The sequence below is a fragment of the Arachis stenosperma genome, chromosome 2 (assembly GCF_014773155.1).
Source record: "Arachis stenosperma cultivar V10309 chromosome 2, arast.V10309.gnm1.PFL2, whole genome shotgun sequence".
In the NCBI taxonomy this organism is placed as follows: Eukaryota; Viridiplantae; Streptophyta; class Magnoliopsida; order Fabales; family Fabaceae; genus Arachis; species Arachis stenosperma.
This window is the reverse complement of record NC_080378.1, coordinates 22,056,642-22,063,811: the sequence shown is the minus strand read 5'-3', so window position 1 is coordinate 22,063,811 and position 7,170 is coordinate 22,056,642. Positions and strand designations below refer to the sequence as shown.

General features: G+C 41.0%; 1 non-coding gene across 1 annotated transcript; it reads right to left on the bottom strand.

The window, feature by feature from the left end:
* Window positions 1-1,215: 1,215 nt before the first annotated feature.
* Window positions 1,216-1,323, bottom strand: LOC130964658 (small nucleolar RNA R71). Its single transcript, XR_009080743.1, has one exon. It is a non-coding gene; the product is annotated as a small nucleolar RNA R71 (small nucleolar RNA).
* Window positions 1,324-7,170: the final 5,847 nt, after the last annotated feature.

Sequence of the window (7,170 nt, the reverse complement as noted above, 5' to 3'; positions counted from 1 at the left end):
AATTTTTTCAAGTTTTCAAAGTTTTTCAAAATCAAATCTTTTTCAAATCATATCTTTTCAATCAAATGATTTCAAAATTAATTTCTTTCCTTTTTCAAAGATACATACTAACAATTAATGATTTGATTCAAAATTTCAAGATTGTTGCCTTTTCTGTTGAGAGAGGTTTAATGTTTTGAATCATATCTTTTCTTGTTAGGCAAGTCATTTATTTTAAAATCAAATCTTTTTAAAAATTGTTTTCAAATCAAATCTTTTAAAATTGTTTTCAAATCAAATCTTTTAAAATTGTTTTCAAATCATATCTTCTCAATCACATCTTTTTCAAAATAAGTTTTCAATCAAACCTCTTTTAACTGCTAATTTCAAAATCTTTTTCAAAAATCACTTGATTTCTTTTTCACTCTGAATTTTCGAAAATTATCAATCAATTTTTCAAAATGTTTTCAAAATCTTTTTAATTAAATTTTCGAAAATTTCCTCCCCTCCTTCTCACATCCTTCTATTTATGGAGCACTACTCCTTCTCAATGCACAATTCGAACCTTATCTAAGTAAAGTTCGAACTCTTCTTCTCCTTCTTCTTTCTATTTCTCTTTTCCTCTGACACCTCAAGGGATCTCTATACTGTGACATAGAGGATCCCACATTTTCTTGTTCTCTTCTCTTTCATATGAGCAGGAGCAGAGACAAAGGCATTCTTGTTGAAGCTGACCCTGAACCCGAAATGACCTTGAAGAGAAAGTTAAGAGAAGCCAAAGCACAACTCTCTTTAGAGGACCTGACCGAATTCTCCAAAGAAGAAGAGGACATGGCAGCCGAAAACAACAATAATGCAAACAATGCAAGGAAGGTGCTGGGTGACTTTACTGCACCTACTCCTGATTTTTATGGGAGAAGCATCTCTATCCCTGCCATTGGAGCAAACAACTTTGAGCTTAAGCCTCAATTAGTTTCTCTAATGCAACAGAATTGCAAGTTCCATGGACTTCCAATGGAAGATCCTCATCAGTTCTTAGCTGAATTCTTGCAAATCTGTGACACAGTCAAGACTAATGGGGTTGACCCTGAGGTCTATAGACTGATGCTATTCCCTTTTGCTGTAAGAGACAGAGCTAGAATATGGTTGGACTCTCAACCTAAAGAAAGCCTGGACTCTTGGGAAAAGCTAGTCAATGCCTTCTTGGCAAAGTTCTTTCCACCACAAAGATGGAGTAAGCTTAGAGTGGAAGTCCAAACCTTCAGACAGAAGGATGGAGAATCCCTCTATGAAGCGGGGGAAAGATACAAACAATTAATCAGAAAATGTCCTTCTGACATGCTTTCTGAATGGAGCATCATAGGTATCTTCTATGATGGTCTCTCTGAACTGTCCAAGATGTCTTTGGATAGCTCTGCTGGAGGATCTCTTCATCTGAAGAAGACGCCTACAGAAGCTCAAGAGCTCATTGAAATGGTTGCAAATAACCAATTCATGTACACTTCTGAAAGGAATCCTGTAAACAATGGGACTAGTCAGAAGAAAGGAGTTCTTGAGATTGACACTCTGAACGCCATTTTGGCTCAGAATAAAATATTGACTCAACAAGTCAATTTGATTTCTCAAAGTCTGTCTGGAATGCAACATACACCTGGCAGTACTAAGGATGCTTCATCTGAGGAAGAAGCTTATGATCCTGAGAACCCTTCAATGGAAGAGGTGAATTACCTAGGAGAACCCTATGGTAACACCTATAATTCTTCATGGAGAAATCACCCAAATCTCTCATGGAAGAATCAAGAGAGACCTCAACAAGGTTTCAACAACAATAATGGTGGAAGAAACAGGTTTAGCAATGGCAAGCCTTTTCCATCATCTTCTCAGCAACAGGCAGAGAACTCTAAGCAGAACCCCTCTGACTTAGCAACCATGGTCTCTGATCTAATTAAAACCACTCAAAGTTTCATGAATGAAACAAGGTCCTCCATTAGGAATCTGGAAGGACAAGTGGGACAGCTGAGCAAGAAAGTTACTGAACTCCCTCCAAGTACTCTTCCAAGCAATACAGAAGAAAATCCAAAAGGAGAGTGCAAAGCCATCAATATGGCCGAATTTGGAGAGGATAGAGAGGAAGTGAACGCCACTGAGGAAGGCCTCAATGGGCGTGCACCAACTTCCAATGAGTTCCCCAATGAGGAACCATGGGAATCTGAGGCTCAAAATGAGACCATAGAGATTCCATTGGACTTACTTCTGCCTTTCATGAGCTCTGATGAGTATTCTTCCTCTGAAGAGGATGAGTATGTCACTGAAGAGCAAGTTGCTAAATACCTTGGAGCAATCATGAAGCTAAATGACAAGTTATTTGGAAATGAGACTTGGGAGGATGAACCTCCTTTGCTCACCAAAGAGCTGGATGACTTGTCTAGGCAGAAATTACCTCAAAAGAGACAAGATCCTGGGAAGTTTTCAATACCTTGTACCATAGGCACCATGACCTTCAAGAAGGCTCTGTGTGACTTAGGGTCAAGTATAAACCTCATGCCTCTCTCAGTAATGGAGAAGCTAAGGATCTTTGAGGTACAAGCTGCAAAAATCTCACTAGAGATGGCAGACAACTCAAGAAAACAAGCTCATGGACTTGTAGAGAATGTTCTGGTAAAGGTTGAAGACCATTACATTCCTACTAATTTCATAGTCCTAGAGACTGGGAAGTGCATGGATGAAACCATCATCCTTGGCAGACCCTTCCTAACCACAGCAAAGGCTGTGATTGATGTTGATGGAGGTGAACTGATCATTCAAGTGAATGAAGAATCCTTTGTGTTTAAGGCTCAAGGATATCCCTCTGTCACCATAGAGATGAAGCATGAAGAGCTTATCTCAAATCAGAGTCAAGAAGAGCCCCCACAGTCAAACTCTAAGTTTGGTGTTGGGAGGCCACAATCAAACTCTAAGTTTGGTGTTGAACCCCCACATTCAAACTCTAAGTTTGGTGTTGGGAGGTTCCAACATTTCTCTGAGTATCTGTGAGGCTCCATGAGAGCCCTCTGTCAAGCTACTGACATTAAAGAAGCGCTTGTTGAGAGGCAACCCAATGATTATAATTTATATAGTTTCTTTTGTTATTTTATGTTTTTTGTAGGTTGATGATCATAAGAAGTCACAAAATCCATTGAAAAAGCAAAAACAAAATGAAAAACAGGAAGAAAAATAGCACACCCTGGAGGAAGATGCTGCTGGCGTTCAAACGCCAGTAAGCCTAGCAGTTGGGCGTTTAACGCCCAGTCTGGCACCATTCTGGGCGTTTAACGCCAGAAAGGGGCACCAGACTGGCGTTAAACGCCAGAAAAGGGCAAGAACCTGGCGTTAAACGCCAGGAATGGGCACCAGCCCGGCGTTTAACGCCAGAAATAGCTCAAAACGTGATTTTGAGCAACATTTGGTGCAGGGATGACTTTTCCTTGACACCACAGGATCTGTGGACCCCACAGGATCCCCACCAACCCCACCACCATCTCCCTCTTCTTCATTTCTTCTTCTTCTACTCTTTTCTTTCTTCTTTTGCTCGAGGACGAGCAAACATTTTAAGTTTGGTGTGGTAAAAGCGTTGCTTTTTCGTTTTTCCATAACCATTATGGCATCCAAGGCCGGAGAAACCTCTAGAAAGAGGAAAGGGAAGGCAAAAGCTTCCACCTCCGAGTCATGGGAGATGGATAGGTTCATCTCAAGGGTGCATCAAGACCACTTCTATGAAGTTGTGGCCTTGAAGAAGGTGATCCCCGAGGTCCCCTTTTCACTCAAAAAGGGTGAATATCCGGAGATCCGCCATGAGATCCAAAGAAGAGGTTGGAAAGTACTTACCAACCCCATTCAACAAGTTGGAATCTTGATGGTTCAAGAGTTCTATGCCAATGCATGGATCACCAAGAGCCATGATCAAAGTATGAACCCGGATCCAAAGAATTATCTTACTATGGTTCGGGGGAAATACTTGGATTTTAGTCCGGAAAGTGTGAGGGTGGCGTTCAACTTGCCTATGATGCAAGGAGATGAACATCCTTACACAAGAAGGGTCAACTTTGATCAAAGGTTGGACCAAGTCCTCACAATCATATGTGAAGAGGGCGCACAATGGAAGAGAGATTCAAGAGGCAAGCCGGTTCAATTGAGAAGGCATGACCTCAAGCCCGTGGCCAGAGGATGGTTGGAGTTCATCCAACGCTCAATCATTCCCACTAGCAACCGGTCCGAAGTTACTCTAGACCGGGCCATCATGATTCATAGCATCATGATTGGAGAAGAAGTGGAAGTTCATGAGGTCATAGCCCAAGAACTCTACAAGGTGGCGGATAAGTCCTCTACCTTGGCAAGGTTAGCATTTCCTCACCTCATTTGTCACCTCTGTTATTCAGTTGGAGTTGACATAGAGGGAGACATCACCATTGATGAGGATAAGCCCATTACCAAGAAAAGGATGGAGCACACAAGAGACCCCTCTCATCATGAGATCCCTGAGATGCCTCAAGGGATGCACTTTCCTCCACAAAACTATTGGGAGCAACTAAACACCTCCCTAGGAGAATTGAGTTCCAACATGGGACAACTAAGGGTGGAGCACCAAGAACACTCCATTCTCCTCCATGAAATAAGAGAAGATCAAAGAATCATGAGAGAGGAGCAACAAAGGCAAGGAAGAGACATTGAGGAGCTCAAGCACTCCATAGGACCTTCAAGAGGAAGGAAGAGCCGCCATCACTAAGGTGGACCCGTTCCTTGATTTCCTTGTTCTTTATTCTTCTGTTTTTCGAATTTTAGTGCTTATGATTATCTATGTTTGTGTCTTGTGATCATTAGTGTCTTAGTGTCTATGCCTTAAAGTTATGAATGTCCTATGAATCCATCACTTTTCTTAAATAAAAACGTGCTTAATTGAAAAGGAAAAGAATTGCATGAATTTTGAATTTTATAACAGTTTAATTATTGTGATGTGGTGGCAACACTTTTGTTCTCTGAATGTATGCTTGAACAGTGCATATGTCTTTTGAATTTGTGGTTCATGAATGTTGGCTCTTGAAAGAATGATGAAAAAGGAGACATGTTACTGAGGATCTGAAAAATCATAAAAATGATTCTTGAAGCAAGAAAAAGCAGTGAATACAAAAAAAAAAGCAAACGAAAAAAAAAAGAGAGAAAGAAAGAAATAAAGTTGTGATCCAAGGCAATAAGAGTGTGCTTAAGAACCCTGGACACCTCTAATTGGGGACTTTAGCAAAGCTGAGTCACAATCTGAAAAGGTTCACCCAATTATGTGTCTGTGGCATGTATGTATCCGGTGGTAATACTGGAGGACAGAGTGCTTTGGGCCACAGCCAAGACTCAATAAAGTAGCTGTATTCAAGAATAATCATACTTAACTAGGAGAATCAATAACACTATCTGGATTCTGAGTTCCTAAAGAAGCCAATCATTCTGAGTTCCAAAGAATAAAGTGAGATGCCAAAACTATTCAGAGGCAAAAAGCTGAAAGCCCCACTCATCTAATTAATACTGATCTTCATAGATGTTTTTGGAGTTCATTGCATATTCTCTTCTTTTTATCTTATTTGATCTTTAGTTGCTTGAGGGCAAGCAACAATTTAAGTTTGGTGTTGTGATGAGCGGATAATTTATACGCTTTTTGGCATTGTTTTTAGTATGTTTTTGGTAGTTTTAGTTAAGTTCTTAGTAGATTTTTATTAGTTTTTAGTTAAAATTCACTTTTCTGGACTTTACTATGAGTTTGTGTGTTTTTCTGTGATTTCAGGTATTTTCTGGCTGAAATTGAGGGACCTGAGCAAAAATCTGATTCAGAGACTGAAAAGGACTGCAGATGCTGTTGGATTCTGACCTCCCTGCACTCGAAGTGGATTTTCTGGAGCTACAGAAGCCCAATTGGCGCTCTCTCAACGTCGTTGGAAAGTAGACATCCTGGGCTTTCCAGCAATATATGATAGTTCATATTTTGCCCAAGATTTGATGGCCCAAACCGGCGTTCAAAGTCACCTACAGAAATTCCAGCGTTAAACGCCGGAACTGGCACCTAATTGGGAGTTAAACGCCCAAACTGGCATAAAAGCTGGCGTTTAACTCCAAGAGAAGTCTCTACACGAAAATGCTTCATTGCTCAGCCCAAGCACACACCAAGTGGGCCCGGAAGTAGATTTTTATGTCATTTACTCATCTCTGTACACCCTAGGCTACTAGTTTTCTATAAGTAGGACCTTTTACTATTGTAATAAAGGAGATAGAGAGTCTTTTGATCATGTTTTGATGATTGAACTCACTTTGGGAAGCTGGCCATTCGGCCATGCCTAGACCTTGTTCTTATGTATTTTCAACGGTGGAGTTTCTACACACCATAGATTAAGGTGTGGAGCTCTGCTGTACCTCGAGTATTAATGCAATTACTATTGTTCTTCTATTCAATTCCGCTTGTTCTTTGTCCAAGATATCACTTGTTCTTCAACTTGATGAAGGTGATGATTGACACTCATCACCATCCTCACCTATGAACAAGGTGACTGACAACCATTCTTGTTCTACAAGCATCTGAGGCTTAGTGAATATCTCTTGGATTTCTGATTGCATGATGCATGGTTGATCGCCTGACAACCGAGTGCTCGCCTGACAAACGAGCCAACCATTCCGTGAGATCAGAGTCTTCGTGGTATAGGCAAGAACTGATGGCGGCATTCAAGAGAATCCGGAAGGTCTAACCTTGTCTGTGGTATTCTGAGTAGGATTCAATGATTGAATGACTGTGACGTGCTTCAAACCTGTAACCTGCTGGGCGTTAGTGACAGACGCAAAAGAGGGATTCTATTCCGGTAGGGGAGGGAACCAAACCGGTGATTGGCCGCACTGTGACAGAGTGTGTGAGCATTAGCTTTCACTGCGAGGATGGGAGGTAGCCATTGACAACGGTGAAATCCTACACGAGCTTGCCATGGAAAGGAGTAAGAAGGATTGGATGAAGGCAGTAGGAAAGCAGAGAGACGGAAGGGAAGGCATCTTCATATGCTTGTCTGAAGCTCTTACACCAATGATATACATAAGTATCTCTATCTTTATCTTTTATGTTATTTTCGTTCATCACCATATCCATTTGAGTCTGCCTGACTGAGATTTACAAGGTGACCATAGCTTGCT